General features: G+C 39.5%; 1 long non-coding RNA gene across 1 annotated transcript in view; it reads left to right on the top strand.

Moving 5' to 3' along the window:
• The first annotated feature begins 5,784 nt into the window (after nt 1–5,784).
• The window catches only part of LOC141809755 (uncharacterized), a 57,931-nt gene continuing 44,831 nt past the window's right edge, over nt 5,785–18,884 (top strand). The window contains exons 1-2 of the long non-coding RNA XR_012600011.1: nt 5,785–6,236; nt 14,593–14,698. This is a non-coding gene — a long non-coding RNA (uncharacterized LOC141809755). The remainder of the gene's footprint in view (nt 6,237–14,592; nt 14,699–18,884) is intronic.

Here is an 18,884-nt window from a genome sequence, read left to right as displayed (position 1 = left end):
ATTCATCCCCGAGGGGAAATTCAGGAGTCACAGCAGCATTTAAGAAAACAAAAGTAAGAAAGAGTATAGAAAGTGCAAAAAGGCCCATAAGAAATTAGATGACGACATTCCGTCCACCACTCGTCCACCACTCTCCAGCCCAGCCAGTCTCCACCTCCACAGGGTCCAGGACTGAGCCTCCCCAGCAGTCTGTTCAGTCTCTGTCTCCTGGATCCTGTCTGCTCACAGCAGGCGAAGCTCCTCCGATGTGTCGCCGGCGTCCGATGTCAGCTCCATCAGCCACATCCGTGAACAGCACGATGCCGCTGGGTTAGCACGGCTAGCTCGTCCATCCCCCGGAGCTAGATCCCACGTTCCCAACAATGATGGATGGAAGGACAGGTCCACGTTGTCATCTCCCAGCTCACACCCGAGAACCGGCACGTCGTCCTCACCTCCTCCTCCTCAGCTCGAGGGAAATCATCAAGCCCTACACTAGTTAGCATTGGCATGCTACAGGCTGCTAACAGCTGAGTTCGCATGTAAACAATGCAGCCATGGTTACATGTGGGATCTCCAGACAAACACAGGAGAAAAGTAGTCAAAAATATCGCCGAAGCCACAAAAAGTTTGGTGTCCGTGACCGACAATGAACCATACAAAGTGATGATCCACTCCAAATACAAAGATGACGAAAAAGAGATGAAAAAAAATTACAAGAAACGGACAAAGACGAGAGAGAGCTGCTGCAACAGGCAGCTACTTGGGTAGCGCCTAGCAACGAGAAAAAAAAAAAAAAAAAAAAAAAAAATTGCAATCATAGAGTCGTGATAAAGCACAAACTCGCTCTGCTTTTGCGAGAAAAAACCTTTTAATGGCATATTATTCAAATTCATTTCTTCAGCTCTTTAGCCACTCATTCGTGATTGTTCTCCCTTGAATTTGAAAGTTTCTAAGGTTTTGGGGTCTAAATATCACGTTTGCAGGAAGGAGCTAAATAGGACTGGAAATGCAGAAAGGTGCAATGATCATATACAGCACAAAAAAATGACGCTGAGTGCCAAAGCAGCTCAGAAAAGGTTCAGGACACGGAATTACATGGACTTAGACTCTGACTTGCTCATTTCAGTGATAGTGTCACAAAAGCATAGTGATTCCACAGTCTTTACTTTTCCTGCATCAGAGCGTCATGGTAATGAACCAAAACGCTTTGCAGAGCCATATACACCAAAAAGACACAACAACAGGATCCAAGAGACAGAGATGGAGCATGACTGAAGAAGCTCAGTCCTGGACCCTGTGGAGATGGAGGCTGGCTTAACTGGAGAATGATGTACAAGCTATCATCAGCTTTTTTCTTATGGACCTTTTTGCATTTTCTCACTTTTGTTTTCTTGATTGCTGCTGTGACTTCAATTTCGTTGTACTCGTTCCAATGACAATAAGTTCTATTCTATGGTGAGAAGTCATAGTGGCAGTGAAAACATACAGACCAAGAATTGTGAGAACTTATGTGTTACAAAAAAAAAAAAAAAAAACTTAAAAGCCACAAAACATCAGAGATATCACTCCATTTTAAAATGTAAGACTTTAAACTTTGAAAATCTCTGTTTTCTAAAATAAAATTTCTTGAATTTTTTCTGTAAGAAGTCAGACTCGTACCGAAAACGTACAGAACAAAATTTTTGGGAACTTATGGATAAAAAAAATATTGAAAGCCACCACAACATCAGAGATATTATTTTTTTATTTGAGGATCCAAGACTTTAACATTAAAAATCTCTGTTTTCCACACTAATTGCTTTATTTCTTGTGTGTGAGAAGTCAAAGTGGTACAGAAAACATACAGAACAAAATTTGTGGGAACTTATGGATAAAAATAAAAATTGAAAGCCACCACAACATCAGTTACAATTTTTTTATTTGAGGATCCTAGACTTTAACGGTAAAAATCTCTGTTTTCCACACTCATTGCTTGACCCTAACCCTTACCCTAAACCCTAAACCCTAACCCTAACCCTAACCTTACCCTAACCTTACCCCAACTTTGAAAATCTCTGTTTTCTAAAATAAATTTTTTGAATTGTTTTCTTTAAGTAGTTAGACTGGTACTAAAAACATATAGAACAAAATTTGTGGGAACTTATGGATAACACAAAAATTGAAAGCCACTACATCATCAGAGATATCAATTTTTTATATGAGGATCCCAGACTTTAACATTAAAAATCTCTGTTTTCCACACTAATTGCTTGATTTCTTGTGTGTTAGAAGTCAGGGTGGTACTGAAAACATACAGATCAATATTTTTTTCAGTAAAATTGCTTGACATTTTGTCTGTGAGTAGTCTGAGTGGTAGTGAAAAGATACAGACTAAGAATTATAAGAAGTTACCCATAACAAAAAAAAAAAAAAAAAAAAATTAAAGCCACCAAAACATCACAGCTATTTTGGGATCTAAGATTTAACTTCAATCAACTTCTTTATTCAACAGAAAGTTGCTTGCTTTTTAGTGTGAGAAGTCAGAGTGGTACTGAGAGGGACAGACCAATAATTGTCAGAACTTGTATCCAAAAAAAAATTGAAAGCCACCAAAACATCAGTGATAATACTTCTTGATTTCAAAATGTTAGTCCTTGATTAAAAAGTAAAATTGCCATTTTTCAGAAAAAATGCTTGACATTTTGTCTGTGAGTAGTCAGAATGGTAGTGAAAAGATACAGACCAAGAATTTTCAGAACTTATTGATAACAAACAAAAATTAAAAGCCACCAAAACATCAGAGATATTAGTTTTTTATTTGAGGATCCCAGACTTTAACATTAAAAATCTCTGTTTTTCCACACTGATTGATTTATATCTTGTGTGTGAGAAGTCAGAGCGGTAGTGAAAACAAACAGACCAAGAATTGTAGAAACTTATTGATAACAAAAAAAATTAAAAGCCACCAAAACATCAGAGCTGTTACTTTTTTATTTTAGGATCTAAGATTTTTACTTTAAAAAACTCTTTTATTCTACAGAAAATTGCTTCCTTTTTTCTGTGAGAAGTCAGAGTGGTGCTGAAAACATACAGACCAAGAGTTGTTAGAACTTATGGATAACATGAAAACTGACAGCCACCAAAACATCAGAGATTTTTCTCCTTCATTTTATTGTGTACGACTTTAAACTTTGAAAACATTTTGTCTGTGAGTAGTCAGAGTGGTAGTGAGAACATAGCCTACAGACCAAGAATAGTCAGAACTATGGATAACAAAAAAATTAAAAGCCACCAAAACATTACAGCTATTACTCCTTTATTTTACGATCTAAGATTTTTACTTTGAAAATCTCCGTTATTCTACAATAAAATTCGACAGTAAAATTGACTGCTGGTCAGTCAAGGAGGGGAAGCTCATTTTTTCCAGCCCACATCATAAATTTGTTTATTTATTTCAACGTAAATTCTACCCTCCATTCCTACCCAAGAAAATGATCTGTGACCCTGTCGTATCAACCAGGTGTTTTTTCCAGGGATTTTACCAGTGTTCCCTCAATGCCCAGCAGAGCTAGACTGCTAAAAGGGCCTTGGCCCATCGTGTTGTGGGTGTTAGACTTGAGCAGCTTTAAACAGAAGCTCCTCTCTACACCTGCAGGCTGTAAGTGTGAGTGACAGGGGGAGAAGCTCCGCAGCTGTAGCTGTATTGGTGAAAAGAGAGAGAATCTTTAAACACAACGCCCGTCGTTTTTGAGAAAGGTAAACTCGCTTGGGATCGATAAAGCCACCGGATCAGTCCGGAACAACTGAATATAAAACTGAGAAGACGCTCCGGTGGAGGGTTATACTTCAAGATTGCTGACTGGCTCATTTCACGGTCAATCAAAAAGGGATTCGGCCTCTGACAGATCATCCAATCATCATGCAGAAGCCCAGCGTCCAGGCCAGCCCACTGTCTCATAGACCCCCAGAGACACTTAGCGTCCGAGGGCGAGACAAAGCCCAGCGTTTATCCAATGACCGTCCAGTTTTTACAGTGGAACAACCCACTCTATGCTTCCCCGCTGAAGTCAGAAGACGCCCAGCGTCCGACTGTGTTTAAGCACCGAGACGCTGCGGGGATGAACTAGGAGGAGGTTGAGCCAGTTACCTGTGATAGGTAGCTAATTCTGAACAAAAGATGAAGGAATTCTAGCGTATATTTTATCAATGAAATGTGCACACAGCAGTACATAGCACCACTTTTTTGGGGGCCATTTTAGGGGAAGCTGAGCTTCCCTTGCAGTCTTAGAGCAATTTATATATATATATATATATATATATATATATATATATATATATATATATATATATATATATACACATACACTACTCAATTAAATTCGGAAATAGAATTACAGTTTTTTTCATTTGCTTTGGTACATTTCTCAAATCTTCATTGCCAATTGCAAAAAAGTATGCATTTTTCAGAACAGTTTGTACAAATAGCAAAACACCATTGATTACCTGCAAAAGCCAGTCTCGTTCCAAAAATCCTTATTTCATCCCTCAAAAGTAAATTTCTGCGTCAATGAACATGCCAGTGCATCAGACTGATGATTCCTTGTGTCTGTGTATTGATAAAGCAATTAAAGTACTTAGTCATGTTGTCAGTATAACAGAGTACTCTGGAAGGAAGTTCTGATGTTAAACTATGCCTCAAGCTTTGTTGACAGTCAATGGAAATTGTAAGTTACATCTAAGTGTGTGTGGGAGATTGATGACAAGAGACAGATAAATATTCATATTTTTATTTTCACTGTTTGTGCTGCACTCTGTTGACCTTCCCCATCATTGTGATGAACATATAAGGACAGTCTCTTTAGGGAAAACTGTTCATGCAGTGCTGTGGGAATTACAGAGCAGTGCAGTCTTCCTACACCTCCTTATGTTTCTGTATGTAGGGCCAGAAATTCTCATCCACATCACAACAAAGATCTTCTCTTTCCACAAAAAGTCTGAATGATTGAGGACACAGTTGTTCTCCCAGCTTTTGGCTGCATCCCTTAACCAATCTTAGCCGTTGCAAGCTTATGGTTGAGAGCATGGTCCACAGGTGTGATAGACCTTTATTGTCCTTTACAAGAAATTTGTTGCCACTGTCTGTACAGAGGAAAGTACACATACATATCTGCCAGTTGATGGTTTATGCACCTTTAAACTATTTTGGTAAACTGGTTGACCATTGGTTAATCTGATGCTTTACACATTCCATTCATTAGAGAAAGTCAAGATTGACCAGGGAGCAATTTACCAATCCTGACTTAGAAAAAAACAGATTCAGAAAAAAGTTCAATGGAATTGTGTGGAAAGATGTTTGACACATTATGATAAGTTGTTCAACCATTTTGCATGTAAACTCTTATGTGATGAACTAATGACTACATGTCATGGGGAGTAAGACAATTCAACAGAGACCCATGATAATTAATTTTGATCAACATGTTACCCAGACAAATATGTCAATAAATAAATAAAATAGTCACAATGTCATAAGAGATGTTACAATTCAAAAGATTAAAAGGAATCAATAAGTTAAAAGTTGTATAAATACGGTTAATATTGTATTTCATGTATGTGTTAAAAAGGTTTAAAAGCTGTTCAAAGTACCTGAGTATCAGTTAAAAACGAGTGTAATACAAAATGTTTTCATGTATTTTACTTTGTTTTTATTGTGAAAGAGCTAAAAGGAAGTGCTGTGTACACAACCCTTGCCGTTCAGTTTTGTATTGGCTTTACTAAGAAACCGGAAGTTGGATGCGCTAGCTTGACCTGGAGAGACGCAAGCTGAATCTGCCATGTGGCTGCTATTTTTGAGTAATTTGAAGACTTTTCCGGACTTTTAGCTCAACGGTCGTCAATGAACACTCGTCTAATGCGTTTGGATTACCAATGGATAATTTCTGCCCGACGTTTGCCCTGCAGTAGGTTGTTTAGAGAACTTTGAAAGCAGTTTAGCACCGTAGCATGTCTGGAGGATGTAGCGCCGCCAACAGACTAGTTTTGCTCACTCAGCTTTCTGTGAAGACTTCTCTCTCATCATTCCGGACTGGATATGAAGATTGGTCGTTGTCAAAGTGCCAATAGACTGCTGGAAGAGTGCAAAGTGTGGATTCTAACTTTTCTTTCCTAGACATCGCTTGCTAAAGTCTATTCCCGCATTCGCTAAAGTGGGAGGATCGAGCCGCCATCTTAGGACACGATTTGGTTTCTCTTCACGTGAACTTGGACTGGAGGCTGTGAGTACTGACTGAACTACAAGCTCAGAATTATTTAATTTTGGTTTGCTCCTAGAGTGAAGCGGCCATTAAGTTTTGGGCCTCACCGCAGGCCTGCAACTATATGGTTTTCTAAACTTAGTAACCCTGCTGGTGTGAGTGTGTGTGTGTGGGCCCATTACATGGGTTATTATTTTAAGTTAAGAAACACATTATTTTAAGTTAAGAAACACATTATTTTAAGTTAAGAAACTGAGAAAAGACAGATTTCAGGAGAAATGATGATTTATGGTTTACATGTTATAATGTTTATTTTAAAAATGTCCAGTAAACTGGAAGTTTGCGTTTAACTGTAAAGTTTGATCATTTCATCTGATCTTAAGAGTGTGTGACAGTGATTTGGTTTTTCTGCATGTTAGATTGTAATAAGAGTGGGTTTTGAATATTAAAGGGACACTTTGGATTTTTTACACAGTAACATAGATGAAGCAGTATCTCTTCATTGGTTCTCAATATAATATTTGAGAACCTAGAGGCCCTTTCCTAATATAGTGGGTAAAGGTGGGCTACAAATATGACTAAAGCACCTAATAATGTAGTAAACAAAAGAGAGTTGTACATAATCATTTGCATGCATGTCCAAAAACATTTGCAACTTGTTCAAAAAATGAGAAACTGATTTGCTGCACAAGTGACACAATGATGTGAAGATTGTAGAAGTAGTTTTGAGAATTTCAATTCTGATCTGAGAAATGAACCAAAGCAACTGAGAAAAACTGCAAATATCAATAGTTGCATACGAAAAGGGTCCCAAAAAGTGGGAAGGCTCGCCTCGGTTATTTGGGGATCTTTCCCGGGATAAGTCAGTGGAAACACCACAAAATGCATGCCTTACCCAGACGAACCGAACTGGTCTGCTTGGTGGAAATGCGGCTTTAGGACCACCCTCTCATACAAATATTATTTTCTGCTGTATTTCATGCTGGTAGTGTCTGCTACACAAGATAAGACATAAGATAGATAACTGTGAGAGTAGAGGGCTTTTATTTACTTATTTATTGATATTTAATTCTATTTCCACATTTATTTTTGTATTTATTTTAACTCTATTTATTTACTTATGTATATATATTTTTTATTTTTGTTTTTATTTTCACTTTATTTTTTTATTTTTTTATATTTTGGCGGCTTTGGTCCTCCATAGTTTTCTGTCACTAACAGACACACCATACTTGACAATAATCACATCATGATAACAACATGTGCCTTGTTGTCTGTCAACAGCAATGTTAGCTCTTTGTCTTACTGTCCAGACAGGTTGGCTCAGGACGATTTTACCAGCTTCTGGCACAGACAAATGGTAGTGCAATATGAGCCCCTGACAAACAGAGCCCCTGGGGAGAGACGTTGTGGGAGGACAGGATGGAGTGAATCTGAGTGAGACCTTGTTATGAAGAGGCCAGAGTAAAAACTTACCGACATCAGATGCAAGCATATAAAAAGGTTGGCACAAAGTTACTGTTATACATGCAACATGGACAATACAAAGTTCTTTTCCTGTCCACTACATTGTATCATGCTGCCTAGGGGTGGGCCATATAGCCTCAAAAATGATATCACAATATTTTAAGGAAATTTGTGATAATGATATTCATGACGATATGGGAAAAAAACAAACAACTCATTATTAGTGGTTGCTACTTCTGAACAACAGCATTTTTATTGCACACACAGTATGGATGCCAGTTTTCCAATCATTTACTACCACTACATAAGCTTGAAATGTAAGCAAAGTAAGTAGGTCAGATCCAGAGGAAATCTTACGTTTTGGAGGAGGAAAAGTTAATCTAGCAGGCAAACGTTCATAATTCTAACAACACATTCTTTCTATAAGGACACCAATACAAAGGAGAAGGCATGGACTAAAAGTTAAGAGAGGGCAAGATGAGCTTAACATAATAACTAATCACCATGAAAGTATGTTGTCATGGGTGGGATTCCTGCTGAAACATGTGGTTCTCCTGTGATCTTGTAATCTCGGGTATCTAGCTGCTATGGGCGCTGCGCTGCGCTGCGCTGAAAGGGAGTAAGTGACCCAAATAAATTGTTAACATAACTATATATTTATATATAAATGTAGTGTTGTTCTTGGTGTTGTAAATGATATAGAGTGTAAGTATAAAGTTAGGCTTTCTCCAAGAAATTTTAGGTGTTTGATCAGTAAGTGAGAAAAGGTGCAAATGTTCACAAGCTGGTCCATGCTGGTCCGATGCTACCCTCACAGCTCAGTCAGCTTCGTCAGCTAAAGACTATGCAAATATACCGCTATGGCACAAATTCACCCTTCAAGCTGTGAGGACAACCACACCACAAAGACCATCTCTGTGTAGACCAGCTTGTGAACACTTGCATAATTTCAAACTTACAGATGTAACACCTAATACACATTTCTGGAAAGCCTGACATGATGTTTACACTTTACACCATTCATGGCCACCCACTACAACACCATGGTTATATTTTATCAATAGTTGGGTTTATAATCAACTGGAGTCACCCCTTTTTAGGCTCCCTACAGTTAACTTATCCCGTTTATGAGCAACACCGGCATTTTACCTGTGGAAATATAAATGTTTGGGTATGACAATGTTGAAGGCGACATTCCAAACCCAATGCAGCCGCCTGGAGGCTAAGAAAAAGAGGCTTTGCGTGACTAGATTAATATTTATATCCTTGAATTAGATATGACACCAAGAATGCTTTTAACTGTTCACTGTTATTCTGCCAATCTATAAAATACTTCACTATGAAAGAGTAGCAGGAGCTGTCAGCTGATTTCTACGTTTAAAAAATGTTTCCTCGAACGGTTTACCTAAAAAAATGTGTAAATAGAGAGGCTGTTACAAGTTTTTAATGCACTCCCATGTTCACGATAAAGTCTCCGCAGACAACATTCAGACAACGCTGGATCAAACTTTTAGAACGGATTTTTATTTTAAGGAAGCGGTATTGATTACAGGATTTACCGTGAAGATAATTTATATGATAATATTGTAAGGATCAATATATTGATCCTTACATTGTTATCATATAAACGTGAACTGTGTGCTGAAGTTCAGTTTCAATTTCATAACAAAGGACGTTCATTTACATGACATCACAACCTATATGTTCGTCTTTTGGTACGAATTATCATAAAGCTCCGGTCTACCCGTGCAACCCGTGTAATACTGAAAAAAGGGAAAAGTTTTACGTCACATCCGTCTCACATTGGAGCTGGCTTCCCATTCACGTTGGAGCAGCCGTTGGTCGGCTGAGAGTGGAGGTCTGCAGCTGGACCCCTCTCAATTCATTCGTAAGATCCGTCACCTACATTCTGGTCCCTAATTATCACAATTAATCATCTGTAATAATTACAATACATGCCAAACAATGGACCACAAGAATACATATACACCAGAAATATAAAAGTCCAAGGAAATGAAGAGTTTCTCAGGTTTTTTTCTTTTTTCAGGCCAGAGATCACTAGCACTTAGCCTAGCGTTGAGAGTGATCTTTAACACCACTCTTTTGTCCAGAGGCTTTGCCTGACGGGCTCGATGACAAAAAAGACGATAATCAAAGTCTGGTGTCTTTGGTTTATTTTAGTATAAATCCAGAACGTATGATTGAAAAGGCGAACTAAAAGTGCAAAAATCCAACTCCAAAAGCGATCTCAACGGATGCAGAAAGGGCAAAAAAAAATGCATATAACAGAACTCAAATATGAAAAGGGAAATCCAAAATACTTAGTAAGTTCCAATAAGAGCTCTGAAACGATACGCAGGGCTTGAAGACCTCCGGCATAGTGCAGGAAATCTGGCGCAGACAAACCTGCCTGATTGTGAAAATTCTGCAGGTCGGTCTGGCCGCCCTTCGTTGACCAACAATTTCACTCTATGGAGTTCCGAATGAACCTGTCAGGAAAGAGAGGCGGGAGCTGCAGGGGAGCAGCCAATTGGTCCGTCTTGCGGACCAATCAGGATTTCACAAACAAGCAGCAGCGGCCCAAATCTGCCACGTCATACAGTGGCTTGATGCGTATCGATCTATGATGAGTGTGACTGGCAGAACGATCGTCCAATATGCAACTGTCCATCCGATTTGTCAGATTAATGTGCTTCGTGAAGAGAGTAATTAATGACGGAGAGCAGAGGCGGAGTAGCACCCACCTGTAATGAAGGCAGTGATATTGAGAGATGTTTGTGGACAACGAAGAAGCTTTTACAATCCAATCCAATCCAACTTTATTTGTTAAGCACTTTAAAAAACAACCATAGTTAAAACAAAGTGCTGTACAAGAGAGTGAATAACATACAAGATAAAGGAATAGACATAAAACATAAGTAAAATGAATATGTCAAGGACAAGGAGCAATATAAAAGACATAAAACAAATTAGAATGAATAGAAACACCGAAGAAGATAAATAAAATTGATAAAAATAAATAAAACAATCGCTGGCTACTGTGCTTCAAAGGCCAGGGAGAAGAAGTGGGTCTTAAGAAGGGATTTAAAAACAGGCTGAGACGGGGCCTGTTTAATGCTATGAGGCAGCCCGTTCCAGAGTTTTGGGGCTGCGACAGCAAAGGCACGGTCCCCTCTGAGCTTCCGCTTGGTCTAAGGGACCTTCAGGAGAAGCTGATCGGCTGACCTGAGACAACGGGAAGGTGAGCTTTTGAAGGCTTCAGAGAGCAAGCTTACCACAGAATCCGGATACCCGCTCGAAAACTGCGCTGACGGCGAGTCTGTCATCACGTAATCGGGCGCGCATGGATGTATTTTTCATCCTTGTGAATTTCAGCTGTAGCGGGTAAAACCGTAACTCCTACTAGTGACTTCGGCGGGTTGAATTATTTAATTGTAGTTTTCTGAAACGGCATCTGAAATACTAAACCCATTGCAGTATGAGACTATGACACTACAACTCCCACGAGCACTGTCTGCACAAAGTGTTTGCTCAATGGTCCATTCGCAAAGTCTTCTACTGACAGGCGCCCAGATGTGCTCGTCTCCAGTCTCCGTCTTAGACACCGTGACAGCTCCCGGTGTGTAGCTCCTGGTAACGTGATTTAAAACTTCACTCGCGTCTTATTTGCTCTCTATGGTAAATGGATTCCTGGATTTAAGTCACGATCTAGCGCCAAAAATTCCGTGACTTTTTAAAAGTGAGGACATTTATCAGATGAAGCTCGTTTAAGCTCACACTGCACCGATCTCACCAGCAACACTCACCTAGAGCAGAGGAGGGGAGGAGGAGAGGAGAGGAACACACATAGAGAAGAGATAAAGCCTAAAGTGATACTTCGGGATGGAAGTTGGGTCCTATCGCAAGGTTTAGGGCAGAAATTACCCCCACAGCAGTGTTTTTTGTGCAGCAGAAGCCCAGAGCGCTCGCACCAAACACCCCCTCCCTGCTCGTCTGATGGTTTCCTCTGCACTCAGACAGACCAAAAACACAAATAAAGGGACTCCCACTGAAAAAATCTGATATCGGTCTGCATTCACGCTTTATTCAGAGAATTTTCAGTGCATTACTTTCACACAAAAACACCGCTAAATAAGGCTCTAGTTCTCATCGTGTTGTAAAACGGCGCTACCTCCACTGCAGAGCCACAGCTGGCTACGAGGCACTCACCGCTTCGTGTATCTGTCCACGCGCAGCATGCCAGATATTAACAAACCCAGGTAGTTTGCCAGGACGAATTATGCAATAACAACGTAAAGATGAGTGATTATGAGAGCGAGGATGACCTGCCGTTCACTTTGCATTCCATTCCCATATTGGTTATATCTATATCTTGCATGTCTTTTTGAAAAAAAATCTGAAATTATAAGCTCAGGTTCTTTCACTCTCCTTGTTTCAAGGAAGATGTCTTCTAATGTTTACCTTTGATTTCTATTTTAATACTGGTCTTTCAACCAACATTAAAAGGAGATATGCCTTTTTATGTTGCTGTTGCACTTTAAGTTGATTTTTGGTTCATTGTTAAATTTTAAAGGAAGGAGATATGCCTATATATTGCACTTTAAATTGTTTTACATTAATAACTATGTTTTAAAAAAGATATGCCTTGTGCACTACTTTCATATATATTTAATTTAATAATTTAAGTGTTTAATAAACGGACAAAACTTGTTTATTTTATTTTATTTTTTTTGCTTTTTGCTGATCCGAAAATTGATCCTATCCATGACTGTTGATCCGAGGAACGATCCGTTGCACCACTAGTTCAGTTATATTCTGCTTTTAAATGATTTCCCTCCCCGCAGTCTACTTTCACAAATCATGATCCGTCCATGTCACCATAAGAGGGGATTTTCTTCAATAGAGTGGGGATGTTCTGAGAAAAACTTATGTGTATTTATTTACTATCTAAATTTCAAAATGATCAGAGTATTAACTTCGAAGAGCAGGTTTTCCGCGCGTCAGTCACATCATTAATAATCTGCAGGTGAACAGAAAAGGGTCCTGGCTTTGGAAATGTTTGAGTCAAAGATCTTAATCAAACTCCTGAAAGGTGACTGATAGAAAACAGAGGATTGGAGGAAAGGGATTTGAACGTTTACTGACGAGAGGTCTAGTTTATATCAACCTGTTTGGGCTGTTGATACAGACCATAAGGAACACGTGTCCAACAAAGTGCTGGGTGTCAAAGACACACAAGAACGTTTTATGACATTTAGGTTTACGTTGTCTCGTTAGTGAACTGTTAAAGCACGCTGCACACACGCGGAGTCTGCGCTTGCTGCTGTATAAATGTAACAGACGGTATAGCGGGGGAGAAAAATTCAAATTTTTCAGTTTTTAAATGGTCCACAAGAAAAAAATTGAATTAATCGATATAATCAATATATTGCCCAGGCCTATCATGCAAACTGTTTTGAACACTTTAAGATCTATTGTTTTTGCTTTGATTCATACCTTGTGGGAAAGGCAAAGCCAACGCAGTGTTCTAATAAAGTTTTGATCTTTCAGGTGGCTTGATATATTGCAGAGGTCAAATTATTTACTGAGTAACATCATAGAAAATGCCCCATCTCAGATCTGACAGTAGTTCAATCAGGAGAGACTTATACAACAGAAAAAGTAATGAACAAATGAATGATTGACCATGAATGAATAAATGCATGCAAATGAAGTTTGGCGGTTAGAACCCATCAAGCGTTGAGCAAAATAATCAATGTAGGGGGTACAATGGCGTTATGAATTATGATATCACCCGTAAGAATACTTACCTTAGGGGGAGTCTGATATTCTAGATAAAAGCAAAGAGAAGGCATAGAAATAATGTTAAATAATACAAATAATTGGGGTAAGTGAAGATAGACAGGAAATATGATGATTAGAACTCAACCTCTAATGTAAGTAATGACAGAGGTGAGAGGTCTGACATCCTTGGATGTGAGCAATGACAGTGGAGAGAGGGGCGACGACCTTTGATGTGAGCAATGACAGAGGTGAGATGCCCCACGACCTTTGATGTGAGCAGTGACAGAGATGAGAGGTCCGAAGACCTTTGATGTGGGCGATGACTGAGGTGGGACGCTAGATGACCTTTGATTTGAGCAATGACACTAAGCCAAAGTCCGACGACTGCTATGTCAGCAATGGCCTAAGCCTAGGTCCAATAACTGCTATGTCAGCAATGACACTAAACTAAGGTCCAACGACCATTTGTCAGCAGTGACGGTGTGCAGAAGTCCGACGACCATTTGTGACAGAAGTGACAGTGTGCAGAGGTCCGACTACCTTTGTGTCAGCAACGACAGTGTGCAGAAGCCCCACAACCATATGAAAGGCAGTAATGACAGTATGCCAGGGTCCGACGACCTTTTGAGTCAGCACTGACAGTGTGCAGGAGCCCCAGAATCATATGAAAAGTTAGCAATGTCCTGAATTTTGCAGCTGTGAATTAATAGTGATAAATGAGATAACTTAGTGACCCAATGTGAATCCGCCCACCACCAGTTGTATGTTTTGAATGTTTTAACATTTAATACTCACATACCGGAAACTTTAGTGCTTTAGGTGCTGTTCTTTTTTGCATAATCTCTTGAGCAGTTGCCATTCCTTGTTCTAGGGGTCAATTCTCTTCATGTATGTTTTGTAATGGGAGCAGGAGTAAGATGGAGTAGTAGGAATAGAAAGTCTTGTATCTTGTATGATACAGAAGTTTAGTTTTCCAAAAGGATTCATTTGTTTTGTTTTGTTTTGAGTGCATGAGAAGTATGTGTGTAAGTTTTGTCTCTCCTTGTATCTTGTTATCCCTCCTCCTTGTTTTTCTTTTTTCTTCTCTCTTTCTCTGTTTCATTTTCTCTCTCTGCTCTTTTCACAGCTCAGTCAGCCAGTTCTGTGAATAATCCATCTTGATGTATGGTAGAAATCTTCGTTTCGTCTCATGGAATGTCAAAGGAATGAATAATGTCGTCAAAGTCAACAAGGTAATATCACACCTGCAACACCTAAAGGGAGATCTGTGCTTCTTACAAGAAACTCACCTTCGCAGTTCTGAAATATCTTGTGTAAAAAGGGCTTGGATGGGTCACTTATTCCACTCTGGGTTTACTGAGAGAGTAAGGGGTGCTTGCAATTGTTATACAACTCCTTCGAAACCTCTGTTACTATATCTGATCCTAACGGACATGTTGTTATAGTCTCTGACAAACCACCCTGTAGTCCTGGCTTCAGTGTATGCTCCCACTTGGGATGATGAAAAATTTATATCTTTTTTTTTTCTTCTTTACTTAATCTTTAAGACCACCTTATCATTATTGGGGGGGGGGATTTTAATCTGGTACAGGACACTACACTTGATAGATCATCTGCTAAACATATCGCTCAAACTAAATGAGCTACCACCTTAAAATTTCATACAGACCATTTGGGATTGTCTGACCCTTGGAGAACTAGGTTTCCTTACAATAAAGAATTTTCCTTCTTTTCTCATGTGCACCATAGCTTCTCACGAATAGATTTCTTCCTACTGGATAATAAACTGTTGCACAGTACTGTTGCCTGTGAATATCATAGTATAGTCATCTCTGATCATGCCCGTGCATCATTAGACATTACTTTCTCCCTCTGCAGACCTCACAAATTCTGGAAATTTAAGTCACAGTTGCTCTCTGAAGCTAAATTTAAAGAATTTCTCATTGAGGAAATCAATTTCTTCTTTAACAATTACAATAAGTGACATGCCTGATATCAGCAGTGATATACTGTGGGATTGTTTGAGATTGAAGTTGACAGTGTGAGAATTGAACACATGTTAAAACCTGACTAGTGTATTATTCCCCCATGTGAAAGTCTGACTGAGTGTATGACCAAGGGATTTATATTGGGGGCAATAAGGCCGACGGGGAATAGCTTTAACCGTAGGGGGTCAGTTTGAGAAAGGGTAAACCCCCACAGGAGTTTGGACATGTGTTTTTTTGAATCTTAACAAATGTTCATTGACATGGGTGCAGTGCAGCTGTCCTGTGGAATATTTATCACCTCAGCTCAAACTGTATAAAAGCCAAGACTCTCTGTTGGGAGAGAACACCTAGCAGAGGTCTTCTCTCCATGCTGCATGTGAATTAAAGGAAATGATTCATCACACTGTTATTTTGTAATCTTTAACATTATTTTGAGTGCAACAGGAAAAATTTCCCCAGCAACAGAACTATCCGATGAAATCCGTATTTTAGACGCTCAATACGCCTCTAATCCCTCAGCTGCATTATACAAAAAGAGATTACAGCTACAGTCTCAATGTGAATTGTTATCAACCAGCAAAGTTGAGATTCAGCTTTTACAAACAAAGCAACGCTTCTTTGAACAAGTTGATAAACTTGGCAAACTATTAGCATATCAAGCCCGCTCTGCAACTGCCTCTAAACTCATACCTAACATAGCATCCCCAGCTGGGTTGGTTACAACAGATCCTAGGGTAATTTGTAATACTTTCTCTAAATATTATTCAACACTCTGCTCGTCTGAAATCTCCTTCCACAACTGGTCAGAGCCAAACCCCCTAGACTACTTTACATTCCCTCAAGTAGACAACAATGTATTTAGTAATCTGGGAGCCCCCATAACAGTTGCCGAGGTCCAAGAAGCTATTGGGTCTTTACAAAGCTCCAAATCCCCTGGACTAGGGATGGGTATCGTTAAGATTTTTATGAATCCGATTCCGATTCCAATTCTGCTGATCAATTCTGGTGCCAAACGATTCCTTATCACGATTCCAAAATAGTAAAAAAAAATAGAAGGTCAATAGTTTATTTAACTAATGTAGCTTTATTCCTTTACCTTTTGGAAAATTGTAAACAAAAATACAGTGTGCTGGAATACTATACTGCAGTGCATGCACTGTAAAAAAATAAATGTTGAGAAATAAAGTGCATTCAGTAAATAATAGCTGCTTACTATTAGTAGATACCCCTGAGAAATAAACTGAAATAAAAATAAAGTGCATACCGTGGTGCACTGTACATTTTGCACACAAGTCATGTCTTAGCAGCAATGAGGTTAACATGAGAAATAAAAATTAAGTGCATCTGTGGTGCACATTCATGCACATCATGTCCAAGCAGAACTGAGGGTAAAATGCATCTTCAAGTCTATTTAGTGCATTTTAGCTGTCTACAATCAAAAACCAAAACCATAAAAAAAACTACAAAAGTTTATGTCAAAGTGTCCACCTCAACAATTCTTGTTAAGAAAAATCAGCTTATCAGCTTTTTCTGGTAGTATGCGTGATCTCTCTGGGCAAATGGTGTCTCCAGCTGTGGAGAAAACCCTCTCACTAGGGGCTGAGGATGCCTGTACACACAAATACGGAAAAGCCACATTGATAGAGAAGGGTACATGACTCTGTTGTTCCACCACCAGTCAGTAGGGTCATCAGACATCAGTAATGGTGGTACCTCTTGGTACATCTTCAGCTCTGTCTCAATTTGGTGCTGGATGGATGTGGTTCTGTTTGTCAGGATCTGGGTTTTCAGGTTGTCGTCATGAGCAAAAAGCTCCTCCAGTGGAGACTTTCTTGCCCTCTTGCAGGGAGGTGGCATATTCTCCTCTCCTTCTCCTCTCTCACTCTGCTCTCCTTCTTTTTCCCTTATCTCTTGTTCATCCTCTCCCTCTGACACAATCACATCACCTTCTCCACCGTGCTGCTCTGTTGCCTTCTCAGACTCTGTTGACTTTCCTGCGATCATCTTCTCCTTGACCCGCTCCCATACAGTGCTGTCCTCTACAGTGTGTTTGAAACGTGGGTCAACTGCAGTCGCCTCTTCAAGAAAACTTCTAATGACATCATATTGGTACCGCTTTGACATGTTTCCCCAGACAGCCTGCTTAAGGGTGGATGCAAAAACAGTGTCCTCTTCTTTCACAGTAAAATGCATCTCGAGTTTCTTCAGAATTGGCAGGATCTGACTGCATGTAGGACTTGTTTCGGATGAAACACAGAGTGTGGATGTGTATAACACTTTCATCAGATTTATGAACTCTTCTGCCTTTCTGAAGTCTTCATCTGTCAGTCGAACAAGCCGGTCCCTCTCCAATGGCTTCTTCAGACGCTGATCATGGTAGGCTGCCTGAATTGCAGGAAATTGCTCGAGGAATCGTTCCATCATCATGTAGAGGGAGTTCCAACGCGTCCTAACATCAAGGATCAGGGCGTGCTGAGGCAGATCTACAGTATAACACAAACAGAAAATCAAAGGAAAAGGATCTATTATTGTTCTGCAATAATTTATTAGCCGTTCTGCAAGACAAACTCTGAGGGATACTTACTGAGGATTTTTTGTTTCTCTTGGAGCACAATCTTTGCCATGAATGACCTCTTCATCCAGACCACAACATCTCTGATCTTGGCTGTCAAATTGGCCCCTGATGGGACAGAGTACACACTTTGTGCTCCCAGATTTAGTATATGTGCAAAAAAGGCTAGCTTTATGAGCTGTAGCCTTTGTATTGCCACATTCATGTTTGTTGCATTGTCAACAGTGAGAGCTGTGATTTTGTTGATTATTCCAAATTCCTGCAAAATGTCACTAATCTCTTGAGCCACTGCTGGTCCTGTTTGTGATTTATAGACTGCTTTTGTTCTGAGGACTTTTTGTGTCATCTTTCCCTCAACAACATAGTGTGCTGTCTCTGTAAGGTAATGATCTTTGGTCAAGCGTGTCCAGCCATCACTGGTTATGGCAACTTTGCTGACATCATTGGGCTCAGATATAATGTTTGACTTTTCCACCTTGTACCAGGCAGGAATTAAATGATTTGCCAAAATATCTCTGGAGGGAGGTGTGTAGTTTGCATTCAGGGCACTGATCATCTCCTTGCAAAGAAAAATCCAACATAACAGTAGCTGTCATTATACAATACATCAGTACCAATTTTTTTTATTTAATTCTACAAACTTAGGCCTTGTCCATTTCCAACCCAAATCACACTGTTGTGCTGTTAGGAAATCAGTAATACAGCGTTGCAGTGGCAGAAATACACAAATGCACAAGCTGAAAATATTTATAATGAATACAGAATGTCTGCATTGTGTTAATTTTATTGTATAGATTCATCTTAATTTAATTCTATACAAATTCAACCGTTTTATGGTTTGCGTGTCATTGACGTTTG

The sequence above is a fragment of the Halichoeres trimaculatus genome, unplaced genomic scaffold (genome assembly GCF_033239565.1).
Source record: "Halichoeres trimaculatus isolate MK-OKI-2021-1 unplaced genomic scaffold, fHalTri1.1 fHalTri1_scaffold_20, whole genome shotgun sequence".
In the NCBI taxonomy this organism is placed as follows: Eukaryota; Metazoa; Chordata; class Actinopteri; order Labriformes; family Labridae; genus Halichoeres; species Halichoeres trimaculatus.
This window is presented reverse-complemented; position numbering and strand designations above follow the sequence as displayed.